Source organism: Anastrepha obliqua, chromosome 6 (assembly GCF_027943255.1).
Source record: "Anastrepha obliqua isolate idAnaObli1 chromosome 6, idAnaObli1_1.0, whole genome shotgun sequence".
Classification (NCBI taxonomy): Eukaryota; Metazoa; Arthropoda; class Insecta; order Diptera; family Tephritidae; genus Anastrepha; species Anastrepha obliqua.
In genome coordinates this window covers 3451670-3473606 of record NC_072897.1, presented here as the reverse complement: position 1 = coordinate 3473606, position 21937 = coordinate 3451670, and positions in this window count along the sequence as shown.

Here is a 21937-nt window from a genome sequence, read left to right as displayed (position 1 = left end):
AATTTAATATCCCAGGTACCTTCTCTTGGAAGGTTATTGATTTCCATAGCAAAATTTATTCAGCAATAATAGGTCAAAATTTTCTCATCGCTCTTAAAGCCGTTTAGAAATTACAATCCATAAAATAGTGTAGAAATTTGATCAGTTGAACACAGCGACCTAGAAAAATTGAATCTGAGACATCTAAATTCGGAAGAAACCCAATTGATAACAAGGTTATTGCAAAGTTTCAAAGATTTATTTTATAAAGAGGGTGATAAGCTTTCTGCAACCCATGAAATTAAACATGAAATAATTACATCAACTGATAGAGCTTTATATTCAAAAATTTATAGGTACCCCCAAATTCATGAAGAAGAAATAAAGAAACAAATCAAAGAAATGTTAAAGCAAAACATAATTAAGGAAAGCAATTCAGCTTATAATAGTCCTTTATGGGTAGTGCCAAAGAAGATCAACAATTCTAGCATCCAAAAATGGCGAATTGTTGTAGATTACCGGAAGCTGAATGAAATTACTGTTAATGATAAATTTCCAATTCCCAATATGGATAAATTGGGCAAAGCTCAATACTTCTCTTCTATTGATCTTGCCAAAGGTTTTTATCAAATTGTTGTACACCTTTTGGCCATTACGAATTCATAAGAATGCCATTTGGGCTTAAAAATGGCCCTTCGACTTTCCAGCGACTTATGAACTCAGTCCTTCGTCAGTATATAAATAAAATTTGTGTTGTCTATTTAGACGACATCTTAATATTCAGTACTTCTTTATCAGAACATATACAAAATATTACAAAAATATTTCAACCTTTGAAAAGAGCAGGACTTAAAATTCAAATTGATAAATGTAGCTTCTTAAAGAAGGAAACCGAATTTGTAGGTCACATACTTACACCATGAGGTGTTAAGCCAAATCCAGCTGAGGTCGAAGTAATTCAAAAATTGAAGCTTCCGACAACACAAAAGCAGCTTAAATCATTTTTAGGAATAACAGGTTTCTACCGAAAATTTATAAAAGACTATTCTAAAGTAGCGCGGCCGCCGTAGCCGAATGGGTTGGTGCATGACTACCATTCGGAATTCACAGAGAGGTCGTTGGTTCGAATCTCGGTGAAAGCAAAATTAATAAAAACATTTTTCTAATAGCGGTCGCCCCTCGGCAGGCAATGGCAAACCTCCGAGTGTATTTCTGCCATGAAAAAGCTCCTCATAAAAATATCTGCCGTTCGGAGTCGGCTTGAAGCTTGTAGGTCCCTCCATTTGTGGAACAACATCAAGACGCACACCACAAATAAGAGGAGGAGCTCGGCCAAACACCTAACAGAAGTGTACGCGAAAATTTTTTTTTATTTTTATTCTAAAGTAGCTTACCCCATGATCGCATACTTAAAGAAAAATGCTAAAATCAACATAAGAGACCCAAATTATATTATAGCTTTTGAAAAACTAAAAGGATATAATAACAAATCCGCCTATTTTAAAATCTCCAAATTTTAATAAGCGCTTTAACACGCATCGCGAACACTAAATAATCATGAAAAAAATTATTCCACTATTGAAGAAGAGCTATTGGCAATAGTGTGGGGAGTCAAATACTATAGACCTTATCTTTTTGGAAGAGAATTTGATCTCCAAACCGATCATCAACCACTAAAGTGGTTGCAAGTCAAAAACTCGGGTAAAGATATAAGTCCGAGATTACAGAGATGGCTAGTTCAATTAGGGGAATACGACGCAAAAATTGATTACATTGCTGGCAAAGAAAATAAATTAGCAGACTTTTTCAGACGCATTAATTGCGAAAAGTGTGAAATAAACGCGTTAGATTCTGATGATTTAGGAATCACTCTTAACGAAACTTTTATAATAAAAAATCTAAATGCTTAAGAAGCAGCAAATGAATCTGATATATCTCTAGAAGTTCAATCCAACCATTCCCTTGAAACCGTACATTCTCAGGCAGAGAATTTCAATGATCATATTTCTATTTTAGATACCATAGTAAATAGGTTCAAAAACCAACTAATTTTAGTAAATAACAAGGAAGTTGAGGTCATGGAAATTTTCAAAAACAAAAGAATCTTTATCGATAAACAAGATATTGACTCTGACAATGTAACTAATATAATATAGTCTGAAGAAATTTTGATAAAGGAAAAGTGGCGATATATTCCCAAATTAATGATCATGAATACAACAAATTACAGCAAATTTTAATTAACAATTTCTTAAGTAGTGAACGGCTATCATTTGTAAGATGTAGCTTTTTAGCACAGGACATCCAGGATGAAAGCGAGTTAAGAAAGCAAATATCTCTGTTTCATAAGTACGAAACTGGGCGTTCTGGAATATTAGTAACTTACGAGGGCATGAAGCACAAGGTTTATCATCCTCAACTAAAAATAAAAATACATGAAATTATAAATAACTGTGACATATGCTCTGGAGGAAAATATGAAAGAAATCCAATAAAAAATAAATTCCATCTAACCGAGACTCCTACTTCTACTAATACTACTTTTTATCTACCCGATAGGAATAATCAAACTATTATTGGCAAAATAAACGAATTTTTATCAATTAAGGGTTCCATTGAAAAGTTTGTGTTTGACAATGAGTTTAATTCCAAAAATATTAGAGATTTTTTAATTAGGGAAGGAATTGAGTTTCACGTAACTAAACCAAACAGTCATACAGGAAATGCTGATATTGAGAGACTTAATAATACTCTAACAGAACGCATTCGAAAATTAAACCTAGAGGAAAAACTCCCAGTTATAACTCAAATGCAGAAAGCCATAAAATTTTATAACAATTCTTTCCATAGTACAATAAAAACTACTCCGCAAGAAGTTCAAAATCACAAAGTTGATCACAAATTAATAAAAAATCGAATTGAAAGATCAAAGTTAACCACAATTTATAAACAAAACCAAAAACGGGAAAACTATTCAGAGAATCGACTCGAAGGATTTATAAAAAATTACAAAAGTTTGAGGCATAAAGAAGAACCTAAATTTATAAAAAGGAAATTGCAAAATATTCATACATCCAATATTAAAAGGCCAAACAACTTTCAGGTGGCAACATTCGTACTGGTGATAGCGATATTGGTAACAGGGACTCAAGGGACATTGCAAGTCAACAAAATATTGGAAGAAACAGGTTACACTCAAATTAAATTAAGAGAAGTGGAAGTAATAAACGAAACAATTACCGTAATACATTTAATAGATTCAACCGAAATAAATATAATAATTTCACAAATCGAATCCAATATTAAAAATTTAGACATTCTCCATAAGGATTTATTACTCAAAGAAATAGAAATACTTAAAGACAAAGTTAAATCAATTACACGTTCGCCAGTGAATTTTAAACAAGAAAGAGGACTTTTAAACATTGTCGAGACAGCAAATAAATGGCTATTTGGCACAATGGACGACGATGACCGTCAAGAAATTTTACAGCATTTAAAAGTTACGGATGAAAATAATCACAACGTTATTGAAACAGTTAATAAACAAATTCAGATAAACCTACACTTTAATGACTTTTTAAACCTACTAAAAATAATATAGAAGAAGACAGAAAAAGAATCCAGGCAGCTTTTAACGAAATTAAAACCAGGAACAGCGAAATTCTTATGCTATACTTAGACCAAATGCAAAAAATCAGATACTTGGAAAATAGGCTTAATCAAATTCAAGATAACATACCAGCGGCTAGACATAAGATTTTACACCCTAGTATATTGACGGCCAATGAAATAGAACGTTACAATATTGATTTTTATAAGCTAAAATTACTAAAATTAGGTATAATGAAATACGAAAAATCTAAGTTAATTATTGCCATTAAAATACCAACAAATTTTATTAAAACCTATGTAAAAGCTATAGTGCCAATACCAAACAAAGAGTTCATGGAAATAAATACTGATATTGAACATGTTGTCTAAATAGCAAATAACGTATATTCTTATGAAGAAGAGACAGATTTGAAAAATTTGAAAAAAACTCAAAACTGTGTAAATTATCAAAACTGTATGTAAAAGAATAACAACAAATTCGAGATCCTAGCTATGGACGATGAAACTTTAATTGTTAAGAATGCAATAAATGAAACTGTTTTACAAAATTATGACGATCGAAAAATCACACTTAACAAAAATTGCTTAATATCTGTATACAACTGCAAAATAACAATAAAAGAGTACGTTCTTCAAAATAAGATAGAAATTGTAAAAGAGAAATATTACATTCCAGTAAACAACGAAAATAACACGTTTGAAAAAGAAATTAACTTCAAAAAAATTGTATTAGAAAATTTTGAAAATATTAAAGAAATAAAAGAATTAAATATCATAGAAATGTTTCTTATGCAATAAGCACTTTCTTTTTTGTAAGCATTGTTATAATTATTGTGATATTGTATTTAAGAAAAAATAATAATAAAATTAAGATTATCAATAAAATTAAAAAAAAAATCTGAGGATGTGGAACTGGAAGCCATTAAAGAGGAATACGGCTTAAAAAATAACAAACCATAAGATCCAGGAGAATCTTTTTTTTAAAGGGGGGAGGAGTTACGTACCATCACTCCACCAGCCTATCTAATTATTTCTCTTTTTTGAGTTGTGAAAGTATTGTCTTACATTTAATGAAATTGAAATCATACACCAAACTATTTAAATGCCAAGATACTAAGATTCCACAAGTAAAGGTTCCCACCAAAAGATTTGCTTAGTATGTAAAATTACACCGACACGTTTTTCGCTCAATGCAGTTATGCTCTCAATAAGCATAAAGTACTGCATAAAGTGAGCGCAAAACCAGTGTTATTAGAATTAAGGAAATTATTTGAAGTCAGTCTGTAGATTCACAACAACCAAGAAGGTTGAATTTGTTTAAAAATAAAAACTGTGAAAAAAATTAACTTTGGTGTTTTAATTTAAGTCCAAAGACTTAAAACTCATCAGTATTCACAACAACCAAGAAGGTTGAATTTGTTTAAAAATAAAAACTGTGAAAAAAATTAACTTTGGTGTTTTAATTTAAGTCCAAAGACTTAAAACACATTAGTGGCGCAGTCATTGGAGATATTCCCGAAGGAATATTTAAAGAACAACGAAGTGAATTTTCGACCGAAACAGAAATTTAATAATGGCGAACCAGCACGACGTAGAAGAACTACTGGAGGTCATCCGCAGACAAGAAGCGGAGTTACAAAAATTACAACTGCAGCAGCAACAACAACAAACACAACACCAACAACAGGAATTTAATTTTAGCATGACCGCCAAGGATGTCATCGACCAATTTCGACGCTTGAAGCCCCTTTCAGAAAATCAAAACTCAAGGGCCTTTATCAATGCTGTAGAATCCAGTCTTACTTTATGCGGAACAAATTTGAGCCTTATTCAGTTTTGTTTGAGAATTGTGGCCGATAAGAAGATTCATGGCAATGCTAGCCGGCGTGTAAGAGAACTAGAAAGCGGCGCTTCATGGGAGGAAATGAAGGGAAAAATTCAACAAGAATGCAGCCCAAAGACGACCTACGGAGAAGTCTTCAACTTGTGCCGGACAATAAAAGTAAGAAATTTAAGAGAACTGTTTCATATTTTTGAAACTTCCAAATTTAATATTATATTAATGATATATACTTGTCTGACCCATTAAAACCAGAAAATGTAGACAGGGAGCTGGTAGACATATTATTAGAAAAAATTGACGGACCAATTAGGGCTCATTTAAGTGAAAATGCGGCTTTGAATGAGATAATTACAGAATATACCAAATTGAAACTATTAGATGACACAAGGGCCATTGCATTTAACCATAGGGTTAATATACAAAGTGAACGAAAAACAAACAACAATTGGCAATCATTAAAGCCAAGTAATAGTTTTCATAGCAATAATTGGAATACTAATAATTGTTTTCAAAATACAAATTGGCAAAAATCTAAGCCAAATAATAACTTCCAAAACGGCAATTTTAAACCGAATAGTAGCCTTCAAACCCGAAATTTCAACTGGCAGAATTCAGACCTTTACCACAGGTCACAATACAGATTAATCAATAATTTTCCAGTTGAAAATTACAGCAGATATTCAACACAGCAATTAAATTCCAGTAAATTATTTCAGTACAATCAACCAAATTCTTCTCAAACAAGAAAATCTTATCATAGTAGGCAACAACGCCAAACTAATGCGTATCAACAAGAACCAGAGCCAATGGATATCGGTAATTTAAAAGAAGAGGAGGGGGTAAATTTTTATATGACGGCTTCTCTACAAAATTGCCCATAATATTAGTAACAATTGAATTGTAAAATTAGATGTCTCATAGACACCGGATCAGAAACAAGCATAATTAAACCTAAGGTCCTTGGGAATACTTTTCCCACTCAACAACTCAATTCACCCCTTTTTTACAGAACCATAAACGGAATAAACCAAGTGACACACAAATAAGTTACCCCAATACCTAGAGAATTTAATATCCCAGGTACCTTCTCTTGGAAAATTAATAAAATAGCAAAATTTATTCAGCAATAATAGGTCAAAATTTTCTCATCGCTCTTAAAGCCGTTTAGAAATTACAATCCATAAAATAGTGTAGAAATTTGATCAGTTGAACACAGCGACCTAGAAAAATTGAATCTGAGACATCTAAATTCGGAAGAAACCCAATTGATAACAAGGTTATTGCAAAGTTTCAAAGATTTATTTTATAAAGAGGGTGATAAGCTTTCTGCAACCCATGAAATTAAACATGAAATAATTACATCAACTGATAGAGCTTTATATTCAAAAATTTATAGGTACCCCCAAATTCATGAAGAAGAAATAAAGAAACAAATCAAAGAAATGTTAAAGCAAAACATAATTAAGGAAAGCAATTCAGCTTATAATAGTCCTTTATGGGTAGTGCCAAAGAAGATCAACAATTCTAGCATCCAAAAATGGCGAATTGTTGTAGATTACCGGAAGCTGAATGAAATTACTGTTAATGATAAATTTCCAATTCCCAATATGGATAAATTGGGCAAAGCTCAATACTTCTCTTCTATTGATCTTGCCAAAGGTTTTTATCAAATTGTTGTACACCTTTTGGCCATTACGAATTCATAAGAATGCCATTTGGGCTTAAAAATGGCCCTTCGACTTTCCAGCGACTTATGAACTCAGTCCTTCGTCAGTATATAAATAAAATTTGTGTTGTCTATTTAGACGACATCTTAATATTCAGTACTTCTTTATCAGAACATATACAAAATATTACAAAAATATTTCAACCTTTGAAAAGAGCAGGACTTAAAATTCAAATTGATAAATGTAGCTTCTTAAAGAAGGAAACCGAATTTGTAGGTCACATACTTACACCATGAGGTGTTAAGCCAAATCCAGCTGAGGTCGAAGTAATTCAAAAATTGAAGCTTCCGACAACACAAAAGCAGCTTAAATCATTTTTAGGAATAACAGGTTTCTACCGAAAATTTATAAAAGACTATTCTAAAGTAGCGCGGCCGCCGCACAGTGGTGCAAAACTGGAATTTACTATTCAAAACAGTCTACAGCACACATTTCTTGACCGATTTGCAATTTATTTTTTTTGAATTGCTCAGGATAAAATTGCTAACAACTCTGTCGTTGCGGATTTTTAAAATATTTTGCTAATATTGAAATATTTAAACAAATACATTTAAAAAACAAAACTTACAAACTTACAAAACTTACAAAATCTTTTAAAAATTAATTATTTTTATGAAACTTGGTATCCGGGGGTTTTCTGGGTCGCTGATTGCAAATATGATGTCAGATTGTCAAAATTCAAAATGGCGGATCCAATATGGCGGTCAAAATTTTCTTATAGTTAATTATTGTTTATGAAACTTGGTATCCGGGGGTTTTCGTGGTCGCTGATAACGAATCTGATATCATATTTGCAAAATTCAAAATGGCGGATCCAATATGGCGGACAAACTTTTTTAAATCCAATCGAATTCGCTTGAAACTTGTTACCTGAGGGTTTTTGGGGTCGTTGATTACGAATATAATGTCAGATTTTTAGAATTCAAAATGGCAGATCCAATATGGCGGTCGAAATTTCTAAAACTTAATTATTTTTTATGAAACTTGACATACGAGGGTTTTCAGGGTAGCTGATTACGAATCTGATATTATAATTCAAACAATTCATTTTTGATGATTCATTACTATGTATTTAATAAAATTTGAGTTGTAACCTTTTTTTCAAATGATTTCACCGTATTTTATAATTAATTACACAGTCACATTTTATTATTTACTATTCTTTGAACAATTAAATTTGATTATTTATTAAATTTTTTTAGTGGTCATCAACTTGATAAATTTGTTTTTCGCAATTTTAAATTTTATTGAACTGCGTATAGAGAAAAGTAATAGACCTGGTCTATTAGAATAAATATTGCACGTTGCTAGTTTTGATTTTGGAAACATTTCAATTTTTTATTTTCACTATAACGTTTTTATGTTCATGAAATGAACAGATAAAATTAAATTCTCGGCAGAAGAAGCGTTAGCTTTAATCGAAGACACAAAACTTTCAAAATATCAATACGTATCAATACAATTTCGGGCTAAGAAACGAAATGCAAATATTTTTCCAACATACCATCAAATTCTTGAAGCAAAAAAGAGTTCTTACCCTTCGAACATATTATACTCAATACAGAATTAGGTGCAAGTATTGAATTACAGTCCCTAATAAATCATAATGTACTTCGACTTCTTAAGGATTCTAGTTTATCCCTTCCACCTTTTCAAGAATTAAATAAAACTTGCAATTTAGATTTCATTCTAAAATATGGATGCGATGGTTCTTCCGATCAAAGCATATATAAGCAAAAATTCAGTAAATTAAATGCCTCAGATGAATCAATATTTGCAGTGTCAATGGTACCTTTGTGCTTAAAAACAACTGATAATTCAAAAATTGTATGGCAAAATCCTCATCCATCGTCACCAAAACGTTGCGTTCCAATTTCTTTTGAATTCGCGAAAGAAACAAAGGAAAGGACTCAGTCGAAAGTGGATGACATTAAAAATCAAATTAGAGAATTGCAACCAATAATAGTTGAAAAATCTGACGGCACCTATATAGTTAAAGCAGTCATGGCTCTAACTATGGTGGATGGTAAAGTTTGCCAAGCTTTAACAGATACACCTTCAGCAGCAACTTGCTATATTTGTGGAGCAAAAACATCCGAAATGAACAATTTAGTCAGACTCGCAAACAAAGAAGAAAACCAATGTTTTTTTGAATTTGGCCTTTCTGTATTGCACATGTGGATAAGAATGATGGAATGCATTTTGCATATAGCATATCGATTAGATTTTTGCCGGTGGAGTGTAAGATCTGATGATCATAAAGTGCTTCTTCGAAATACTAAACAAAAAATTTGTAAAGAGTTTAGAGAAAAAATGGGGCTTATAATAGATCAGCCAGCACATGGTTCTGGATCTTCTAATGATGGCAACACTGCGCGTACATTTTTTCAGGATATTGAGTTAACATCAGAAATAACAAAAGTAGATAAAGAGTTAATATATAGATTCAGTATAATTTTAAAAATGTTAAGTGGAAGTAGAAAAGTACCAACAGACTTTTTTAACGACTATACTTACAAAACAGCTGAGTTGTTCATAAAGCTCTATCCCTGGTACTATATGCCATCTTCTATTCATAAAGTGTTGATACATGGTGGTAAAGTAAAAGGAATTTTTACTACCTATAGGGAAATATTCAGAAGAGGCTGCTGAAGCCAGAAATAAGGATTTCAAACGTTTCAGGGAGTTCAATACTCGTAAAATGTCACGAACCATAACAAATGAAGACTTAATACATAAACTTTTAGTTTCTTCAGACCTTTACATAGCCTCATTAAGAAAAGAATGGAGAAGAAATTCTGCAGCAAATGATCCCGAAATAGAAGAACTTATACAGCAATTTGAATAAAAGAGAATGTAAAACTTTGTCTTTTAAATCTACTAGACTATTACTAGACCTCTTGCCTTTACTGGCTGGAGATCTTCTCCCCTTGCCTTTACTGGCTGGAGATTTCTTCCTCTTGCCTTTATTGGCTGGAGATCTTTTCCTCTCGCCTTTACTAGCTGGAGATCTTTTCCTCTCGCCTTTACTGGCTGGAGATCTTTTTCTCTCGCCTTTACTGGCTGGAGATGTTTTCCTCTTGCCTTTGCTGGCTGGAGATCTTTTCCCCTTGCCTTTACTGGCTGGAGATTTCTTCCTCTTGCCTTTATTGGCTGGAGATCTCTTCCTCTTGCCTTTACTGGCTGGAGATCTTTTCCCCTTGCCTTTACTGGCTGGAGATCTTTTCCTCTTGCCTTTACTGGCTGGAGAACTTTTCCTCTCACCTTTACTGACTCGAGATCTTTTCTTCTCGCCTTTACCCTGTTTTGCAACTTTTCACCGTATCAGATCTACCATTTCAAGTTTAGGAATATTAACATCGGATTTGTAATCAACGATCCCAAAAACCCCCGAGTTACAAGTTTTAAGTAAATTCGAATAAATTTTAAAAAATTTCTCCGCCATATTGGATCCGCCATTTTGAATTTTGCAAATATGATATCAGATTCGTCATCAGCGACCACGAAAACCCCCGGATACCAAGTTTCATAAACAATAATTAACTATAAGAAAATTTTGACCGCCATATTGGATCCGCCATTTTGAATTTTGACAATCTGACATCATATTTGCAATCAGCGACCCAGAAAACCCCCGGATACCAAGTTTCATAAAAATAATTAATTTTTAAAAGATTTTGTAAGTTTTGTAAGTTTGTAAGTTTTGTTTTTTAAATGTATTTGTTTAAATATTTCAATATTAGCAAAATATTTTAAAATTCCGCAACGACAGAGTTGTTAGCAATTTTATCCTGAGCAATTCAAAAAAAATAAATTGCAAATCGGTCAAGAAATGTGTGCTGTAGACTGTTTTGAATAGTAAATTCCAGTTTTGCACCACTGTGCGCCGTCTTGTTCAAGCAGAACTGCCTCATACGCTTTCGACGAATAATTGGCGTCACAAAAGTAGTTATCATATCGCGATAATGCTCCTCATTGACGGTAACAGCTTGACCATCTTCATTTTCGAAGAAAAACGGCCCAATAATCGTTTTCGCACTAACGCCGCACCAAACAGTGACTTTTTCGTCGTAAAGAGGTACCTCTTGAATTTCGTGAGGATTTTCAGTGGTGTAAATACGGCAAAATACATGATGTTTTTGTTCTTCTTCTTTTGACTTCTTTTGTTGAATGTAGATTTCAACAATTTGGGAGCGCTCGCGTGGCGCGTACTGTTCCATGGTAAAAATCTGCTTGGACTGACGCTTCCAAGGCAGTATGTCATTAAGCGATCTGACGTCTCTGTCAAAAGATACAGGGTTGCCAGATGGGTCCGTCGAATATTGGCAACCCTGTACATGATTGATGCTATGCCGTAATTAGGAAAAGGATCAAACAAAACCACCTTTCCACTTGGTGAGTACTACGTAAAAGAGTTGACTAAAACTGTACATGGTTCAAATAGAAACGTTACAATGGATAACTGGTTTAGTTCGATTCCTCTTGATAAACCACTGTTATGCTAACCATATAAGCTGACAATGGTTGGAAGTCTACGTTCTAATAAGCGAGAGATTCCGAGTGAAATGAAAAATATAAAAGGTCGTAAGTGTAGTCCGTCAATGTTTTGCTATGATAATGAACTGACGCTTCTATCATATAAGCCGAAGCCGAGTAAAGTAATATATTTATTATCATCCTTTTTGAGGAAGAAGCAGTAAACCCCAAATCCAAAAAACCCTTTATGATCGAATTTTACAACAAAACGAAAGCAGACGTTGATACTTTTGACCAAATGTGATGAGCTGTCATGAGCTGTTCGCGCAAAACAAACCGATGGCCAATGTGTCAATTTTTTGACATATTGAACATGGCTTTTATAAACAACCACATTATTTATTCACACAACGTATTTCAAACAAATAAAACACCTCTTAGTCGTCCAGCTTTTATGAAAAAATGCCATTCTGCATATATGTATATAAGACGCTTAGCAAAACACAAACAGTTCTTCAGCAAGATAGCCGAGAGGCCATCCACGTCAGTTTTCGGTCAGTAAAGAGGAAAAATTAAAATGAAAATTATTAGCGGGCAAAATAAAATCGAAATCCAAGTCGGATTCAACATGAGAGCAAAAAGTGACAGCAAATAAATTGGCAGATCCTATGGCAGAATTTGCATATTTACTATTATAAAAAACATTGTTTGGCACCGCCGAACAAGATTTTTTTGATTTGATGAATTGTCAAATGATCTTCAAGGTCGAAATAATATTGCTTTCAAAATTCAATTTCGTTGTTTCCTGACTGAGTCCATGCATTCCATTGACCCTTTAAGGCCGGCGTCTTTCAAAGAATTTTCTTAATTTGGCCACTTCTGAAGTTTCTTCAATTCTTTTGCAGCAATTTAGCCAAAATTAACGCTGCGCAGTCCTCTCTACTTTTTATGAATTTTCTATTCGGCTTTATAGACTTGACAATCCTTGTTACCAAGGTGATATAGACTTTCCTCTGAATCGAACAACCGAACAACTAGCTGTCAAAGAGCTATTCATTGCTTTAGTTACCTGACTAACCTATTCATCCAGTTTCCTAGCTTCCTTCTCACAGCTTCCTAAATTCAAGACACTAATTATGTTTTCTAGAATAAAGTCAAGGTATGACTCACCTCTACCGTTAGTGTCGCTAATCCCCCAAAGTATTGTGAGATTTTGCGTCGCAGTCAACACTAATAGTATTAACGAAATCAGCAACTCATCTTCATTCCCACCCGTAATAGACTACCTGAAATTCAAAACAGCAAACAACCAAGCCTATCTTATTACTTTTCATACTGTTTCAGATCAAAAACTTATAAATCCTGGGTGGTATGATATGTGCTCAGCTCGCGCTTATTTCAGTCGAATAAAAGATACGTTATATTACGACTTCGGTTTATATAAGCAATCCTGAGTGCAAAAAGATCGTATTCATTGTGTGTCTCGATGTGTCCAATCGGACTACATCCTCGTGATACTAATCAGAAAGGGTGTTGATCAAGGCCGATACGATGCAGGCCTCTAAACGAAGGACATCCGATTCCTGGTTAGGTTAGGTTAGGTTTTTATGTCAGTCGGCTTAGAATAGCCAACTCACTTAGAACATGTAGGTCCGTTGTGGTACAACCAGTTGGACTCTCTTATGAAACGTAGGATAGGTTTTATCCCAACACCGGATAGTTCCGTGAGAGAGTTAAAATGGTATTTTCCTAACAACCTTGCTCTACTCCTAGCTAAGGCTGGACAATTACAGAGGAAATTATCTACTGTTTCTTCCTCTTCCTCGTCTCTATAACTTCTGCAGTATCCATGCGAAAATATTCCTAGCTTAGAAGAGTGCCTACCAAACAGCCAATGACCGGCGACACCAGCCACTACCTTCGAGATGTTCTCTGTTGAAAGGTTAGACAATTCCCCTGGCATTTTCTTATCTTTTGTGGTCAAATTAGTCTGGTCGTAAAATACGTATTTTCTTCTCTCCATGACCTATTGGCCTTCTGAAGAATATTATCTTGTATCCTTAATTTGCAAGTTCCATAGGAATTCCAATATTGTCTCTGTTTTCAAGCACCCTTTCTGGCTAGCTCATAGGTCTTGCAATTTCCTTGAATATCACTATGTCCCGGAACCCATAGCCGATTTTATTTTCTAGCTTGGATCCATCCGTGTAGAAATTAATTTCCCCTCTTCTCCATGGTTTTTGAGTGTGGCACTCTCTTCTTAACGGGCTGATAGTCTTGAAGAGCCTGTCGAAGGTGGGTTTAGGGGAAGAGTACTCAGTTTCCTGGTTATAACTACTCATAGTATGTAGTATAGATGGAGCGGGAAATAGATTGGAGTTTTCAATTACAGTCAGGCTGCACTGAAGGCCCTGGAGAACGCGAAGCAAACCTTAAAGATTGTTCCAGAATTTAAGAAGAAGCTTAATTCTGAGGCAAGACAAAATAGGCTTGTACATGTATGGGGTCCAGGACACTCCGGTGTTCAAGGAAACGAAATTGCCGATGAATTGGCAAACCGTGGATCAGAGGTTCTCCCACAAGGGCCAGAGCCAATAATCGAAATCAGTTCCGCCGGAATCATAAATTGGATCAGCGATTATATAGGCAATCCACATAAAGAGCGATGATCCGGTCTAGAACGCTGCAGAACTGCAAAGTGTTTTGTGACAAGTCCGAACAGAAAAGTGTCAAACTTTCTACTAAAACTTGGAAATAAAAACGTTCGGTTGATGGGTTGTATCATTACAGGACACAACCCATGGGGTCAGCATATGACCACCATTGGAATCATTGAGGACCCGTAAAGCCTGTCGTGGTTGGAGAAGGCGGATAGCACTGATCACTTTCTCTGGGAGTGTCCTGCCTTTGCTAGAGCACGGTTACGAGTTTTGCGTTCCGATGTCGTGAGAATGAGTAATATTCGTTCTCTAAAAGTGCAGGATATTTTCAGATTTGCCAAAGAATCTGGAAAATTCTCACAGGACTAACTATTTCTATCTCTGTCTCCATTCTTCCCTATTTCTTTCTTTGATATTTTTGTCTTTCCCTCCTTCACTATCTACCCTCTTTCCAGAGCTTTAAATACAATGGGCTTTTTAGCCTGAGTGTTTTGGGGCCACCAAATCTCCTGGTGCTCCTTGGCTCGATCTTTTCAAATTTCAATTTCATGTAGTATAGAAGCGTGGCCGAACCACCAGGTATTCCATAGCGTCGTACTATTATATTAAGTCTAAGCGCTGAAGCGGCGTCTGTTTTCCTCTCAGATTTAGAGCAGGCAAGTTGACTTGTGCCTCGAGCGCTTTATTAGGGGTGGTCCTTAAAGCGCCGGTGATGCATAAAAACGCAGTTCTTTGGACCTTGCTCAGCAGTTGCGTATAACTTGCTTTTTGTGTTGATGGACACCAAACAAGTATTCAATATTGTAAAATAGGCCGAACTACCTAAGTGTAAAGACAGTGTATGAGACGAGGTGTCAACCTCCATTTTGTGGTGTCAACCTCCAGTGTGTTATAGAAAATAGCAGCAACATAAAATGCGCCCTTTACGGAGGCAAACACACAGCGAGCTACAAGGATGCGCGGTGTACAAAGCACTGAAAATAAAACAATACCCAGAGCAACGTAACAAAGAATTGAATACTGATAAACAGCAAAACGCTTTAAATCGCCAAATAATGTCATATGCCCAAGTTATTTCTAACAAATCATAATGGGGTGTGACAAATTCTGAAACAAATTCTGAAGCAACTTCAAATGGCGTCATCAAAGAATTAAAAGAAATGATGAAGCAGATAATTTACTGGACGCCATAAAAAGCAACAACAGCAAATTCATAAATAGTGGCGACCCAACATACTGGCCAACTGATCCAAAAAAAAGTGCAGATCTGATCGACTTTATAACCAAAAACGTTAACTACGAAGATACGTCAATTAAATCGTTGATTGAATTGTCGTCTGACCATTCCCCAATAATAATGATATATAGGGTCCGCCATATAACTTTACGGAATTAAAAATGCTATAAAAAAGAAACTACTCAATTATTTTCCAAACTGTTTTTTTTATTTTGAAGTACAATCCTTCCGGTTAATGATGGAACACAACTTCATTCATATAGCTGCCTCGGCTAGCCATGCACCATCCCATACGATCGGCCCAATTTTTCAACACATTTTCGATTGTATGCGGCTGTATTTCAGCTATGACATCGCGTATGTCCTCAGTGCATCAATTGTTGCTGCTTTGTTGGCATAACACTGGTCTTTGGTTGCGCGTTGGTTTGTCAATAAGCTACCCAGTTTCTCTTACTTTTTTCGCAAAGTAACGCACATACGCTTCATTCGGTGCTTTTCTTCTTCCCATTGCCGTACGTAATTTTCGTACACATTCCCAGCATTCTTTGAGCGTATACACAACCATTTTAGTTCAGCGGAAGAATAAAACTAATTTTCTGTCAAATCAGATGGCAGCTAAGTGTTACCATTCTTCAAATAATACCTAGTTCAAATCCGTAACGATAGATGGCGGACCCTGTAACAGAGCTCATATACGAAGGAATGCTCGAATAGAAACATATACAATAACAAAAAAACCGGCTGGGATACATTTACAGAAATAGTCATCCGTAATCTTAACAATAAAATAAGCATAAAGACCTTTGACGAAATCGACAGTGCGATAGCCTGTTTTAATGACACAATAATGAACGCCACTATTAAATCAACTCCACAAGAAACTATCTGTTCCTCGAGCTCCAATATACCTGCACACATCCAAGAAAAAATCAAAATCAAAAACCGCTTACGTAAACGCTGGCAAATAACAAGGCTGCCACTTGACAAAAGCAAGCTAAACGCAGCTACAAAGGAAATCAAGCAAATGCTATTCTACCATAAAAATATGAAACTTAAGAGACGCATCGAAAACTTTGGACCCGGTATAACGACAAACTATTCACTATGGAAAGCTACAAACAAAATCGAAAATAAAATTTTATACGTGTACAAACCACCTATCAGAAAATTTGATGGCAGCTGGACTAGAACAAATCTTGACAAGGCTGAAGTTCTCGCAAAACACTTCAAAAGTACTTTTACGAACAATACGCCTAGTGTAAACTTTTTCCCGACCCATGCAAAACAAGATCCATGCAAACTAAAAAATGTTACCTTAGAAGAAATAAAACAATGCATATGTTAGAGAACTGATCCTAAGAAGTCGCCAGGATACGACCTAATAACTGGAAAAATTTTAAGAGAACTCCCAGAGAAGGGACTTATCTATATAAGGAACTTGTTCAATCAAATCTTGGACTTGAAATATTTCCCAAAAATATGGAAAATTTCTCAAATTATCGCAATATCAAAACCATTCAAAGATCCTACGCAAGTAACTTCGTACAGACCTATAAGTCTACTACCAGTATTATCAAAAATTTTTGAAAAGTTACTTTTTGACAGAATCGATCCCATTGTACAAAAGGACAAAATAATACCTTGCCACCAATTCGGATTCAGGCAAAGACATTCGACCATCCAACAAGTTCACAGAGTTACAAACAAAACATCGATAAAAAACGAACGTTTGAAGCAGTATATCTCGACGTAGCCAAAGCTTTTGACACAGTATGGCACGCAGGACTTCTACAAAAACTCTTGACTTATTTACCAACAGACTACTACGAACTAATGAAAAGTTATATAACTGGAAGACAATTTTATGTTAAATTCGAAGATAAGTATTCTGATATACTAACAATGGAAGCAGGTGTACCGCAAGATGTCCTTGGGCCGCTTCTTTACCTTCTTTACACAGCTGATATCCCTAATCTAATAGCAACATTTGCAGACGACACTGTCTTGCTAGCATCAGACAAAGATCCAAGAACGGCTGCTTATAAACTTCAGGAATTACTTGACAACTCCACTCAATGGTTCGAGAAAGGGGAAATCAAAATAAACGAAGATGAAACCGGCCACGATGCAAGGGCAAAATACTTGGGGATGATTATAGACAATAAACTTAACTGGAAGTTACACATTGGACAAAAACGACGCGAAATAAAGACTAGGTTTAAACAACTTCATTGGCGTTTGGGAAAAAATTCAACGCTCACACTAGAAAATAAGATACTAATGTACATAGTAATTATAACACCAATATAGAAATATGGCTCAGAGCTTTGGGGAACTGCGAGCAGTACAAATATAAAAATTATACAACAAACGCAAAATAAGATACTCCGTATAATATCAAAAGCAGAGTGGTATATACTAAATGATAACATCCATCGAGAACTTAAAGTACAAAGAAGAAATACGCAACAACAGCTTAAGCACACAAATCGAATGCTAGAACATTCTAACTGGGAAATTCGCCAACTTCCATTAAAAGAGGAAACCGAGACGAGGAGGCTTAAGCGCAAACGACCAACTGACCTGCAGATTTAAATGGTGTGACAATTTTATGAATAAGAATGAATAAATATATAATTAAATAACGAGTTAATTTTTTTTTTTTTAAATATATGTATATAGTAGTATTGGCTTCTAAATACTGTTGAAACCCAAAAAGAAAGAAAAATTGTAAATATTTTAAGTTGAAATAGGAACAACTATAAAGGGTTAAAAAAAAAAACAACCTCCATTTAATTTCGACAGCTTTTTTGTTTGTGTGCAATGCAGTGTTGGCTTTTTGAGTCCGGCTCTCAATATTAGATTTCCACGTAAGTTTCCTGTCTAATTTGAATCATAAGTATTTTCAAAGAAGTCTTCACACCCTTGAAAATTAGCGGGGAGACTCTGAGCAGTCTATGTTTCCTTGTAAAGAGAATCAGTTCCCGAAAACGGTGTTGATACCGAGTCCTCTATTCTCTGACCAGTTAGCGCAGAATATCCATAAGCGTGCTGGGCTGCTTTCCTTTGACCGCGATTAGCAAACCGTCAGCGTAAGCTGTGACGTGGTAGGTTAGCATTAGTGTGTGAGAACCTACCGATCTTAGGTATGACGAAGACTTTCGTCTCCCGGTTCCCAACTTAGGGAAATCTTTTGACTACCAGAGTACGCGTCGAAAATGTCAGTTCCGCGGCACCAGAGCTGGTGATTTAAAAGCTCTTCTGGTGAAACACCATAGCTAGCGCAATCTGCAGGACTTTTCGCTGAGCGGAGAAGGTGCCACCTGTCTGTGGAGGTCAGCTCTTGGATGCTTCAAACTCGGTTCTTCAGCCAGCATAAAACGATCGCTGAATCCGACCATAGTACGTATAGAGTCTCAACTAAACCCAAAAACTTCTCGAACTGTTGGAAGAGTCTCAGGCAACAGCAGTGTAGCCGAAAGTTCCAGACACGGTATTGTAGTACTCTTCAGTGGAGCCGCCCTTGTTTGCGCGGTAAACAGTGAGAAGGGCATGGTGGCATCTGTGTCGACCATTCGAGTATGTATAACGGCAGATATATGCCTACACTGTCATTACAAAACATCGTTGTCGGAGAATGTAGTAGTATATCTAACAGGTCACAAACGTACATCGCTTGAATAAAGACCTTTCCAGTTATAGCCACTAGAGATAATAACCAGGCAGTGAAAGAACAGTTGGTCAGTCACCTACTCCCACCTCAAACTTAGCACTAAGGTCAGCGACGAGTTGAATGCATACCTATGGAGAGATGGGTTAGTGGCTAAACACAACAATACGTGACTGTTTTTGGAATTCAGAAGATATACTCCAAGCTCGTCCGAAGGGAACTCTAGTCGTATGATTATAATAATACTCTACTCGTATGAATTATAATAGCAGCCCGTATGATCGTATGGCGGCTCCACTACCTCCTTGTTGCATATTCCATCATAAATTTTACGTAGTTATTTCAAAGAATAAGATCCGCGACCAGACGGCGTTATCGTATAGCATACGAATTCGAGACACCATTTTCTGGAGCGTCGCGCCTGAATGGCAGCTGCACCGTGTAAAGTTCATCAGGAGTAGGTCATGCATGGTTTCAAATATGTGATCACACTCGCCATCATATCACTCCTCCTTAGTTGGAAGTTCCTCCTCTTTTTCAAAAATTCTGGACGAGTTCTTGCTGACGAACTTTTTCCTCTCCTAGCGACGCGTTGAGTGTGAACGAGGACACGGTCGATTCTGATACCCCTGTCGCTGGACCAAATATTACCAGCCCAAGAGGCGTCTGATGAGAACGTCAATACGTCCAGCTATAAAAAATCCACTATTTGTATAATCTAGCCAGGCTCTCTACCTATGACGTATGGAGGTTAAATGTCGCTGATAGTCTTTATTACTACATTAAGAAGTAAATGGTCATGTGCATTACCGTCTTGTCTGCTCATGATATGGTCGTGAGTCGTTAGCTCAAGCGTCCGTAATTGTTGTCGGTATATCTGAGTCGACCTCCTCTGGAACACTGTTTCATGTTGTCTTTAGCACTTGTCGGGAAGTTCGGTGTGATCAGACGCCGCACAGGGCGTTAATATTATTTAAGTCTAGCTGCCGGTACTGAAACAGCTTTATTATTCCTCTTTCTTCGACCTGCTTGTGTAGCGTACGCAATACTTGCCTGGAAAACTTGCATGCAGCATCCCAGCAATGTTTTGAAATGCACATACTGCCAGTTAAATTAGGCTCACTTGGCTGTCTTCCAAGGATAGTGGGTAACTCCTCACGTTCTCTTGCGAATCTTTTACAGCAGAAGAGTACGTATCGCGCGTCTTCAACCATCTTTGGGCAGGTAGGGCGGTGTGGTGAAGCAGAGAGACCAAATCTATGCAGATAATAATGAAAGCATCCGTGCCCGCTCATCATCTGAGAGAGGAAGTAATCCACTTATCTGTGTCTTCACCGTAATCTCGTGCTAAGGTTTGGAATAAGTTCGTACATCCAGCGGCCTTTAAAAGAATGATCTCATCTTCGCTCCCATTCGTCAAGTTGCCCCTTTTAGGTTTTGCACCTTGCCTTGGATAGAGACGATTTAGTTCACGAGCCCGGATATCCCCTTGTAGATGTGGGCTCGTTTAGTTTATTACATTTATTATTTTTGGCTTGTTTTTTTTTGGTTAGGAGGTTAAAATCAAAATGTCAGAAACATCATCAAAGGCGCCGTCGCACCAGTGGTATGTGGGGCATGCTCCCACTAACACTATAACATTCCTCCTCCTCGGCTGATTTCCACCCTGGGATCGCTGTAAACATTTCATCAAGGTGGAGCCGCGTTTAAGTCTATTGACACAACCAGGTACCTGCGTCCAGGACCTTCTCTTGAGGACGTATGGAGATCTTACGTCAGCGATGGTATCCACCCCAGCTCTGTTTCCCTCCCACCGCGGGACAACCGTTAGGCATGACTTCGCGGGAGGGGGAGCGGCCTATTGCCAATTCTTGAAAATTTGCGCTGTGTTGTTCAGCGACGTCAACCGTCAAGTATCACTTGACGGGAAGAGGAACGGCCTATTGCCTCTTCATGAAGATCTGCGCTGTTGTTCAGCGCGACGCAGTTTGGAGATTACTATTTTTGCCATATTACATACAGCGGACCAATGTTCTTCTGCCTCTAACATAATATCGACTAGGTTATCAGCCGAAATTGGCTTCCCCACCCTAGTGCTTAATTCCTCCCTTTCGAACACAAATCGCGGACAGACAAAGAAAACATGTTCTGCGTCTTTTACAGCTGGTGCACAATGAGAACAGTACGGGTCGTCTTCGTGCTTAAACCTATATAGATAGGATTTCAAACACCCATGTCCCGTCAGTATTTGGGTCAGATGATAGTCTAACTGTCCATGCTTACGGCTAACCCATTTGGCTATTAAGGGAATCAGACGGTACGTCCAGCGTCCGTTCAGGGACGAACTCCAACTTCCCTGCCATGAACGCAAGCTACGCTCTCTTGCTTCCTTGCGTATTGTCTGTCGTTCTGAAGTAGCTTTGTTTTGGTAAACTTCAGCGTACTCTTTTGCCATTAAATTTATTGGGAGTAGTCCTGCAATAACCATAATGGTGTCTTCTGATACCGTTCGAAACGCGCAGCACACTCTGAGGGCACTCAGTCGATACACTGATTTCATACAACTCACATATGAGCTGCAATTAGTTGCTTCCGCCCATGCTGGAGCTGCATACAGCAAAATCGATGAGACCACGGTATTAAGTAGTCTCCTACGGTTTTGCCTAGGGCCTCTAGTGTTCATCATTATACGCGTCAGTGCTGTTACTGCCTCTGCCGCTTTGCTGCTTG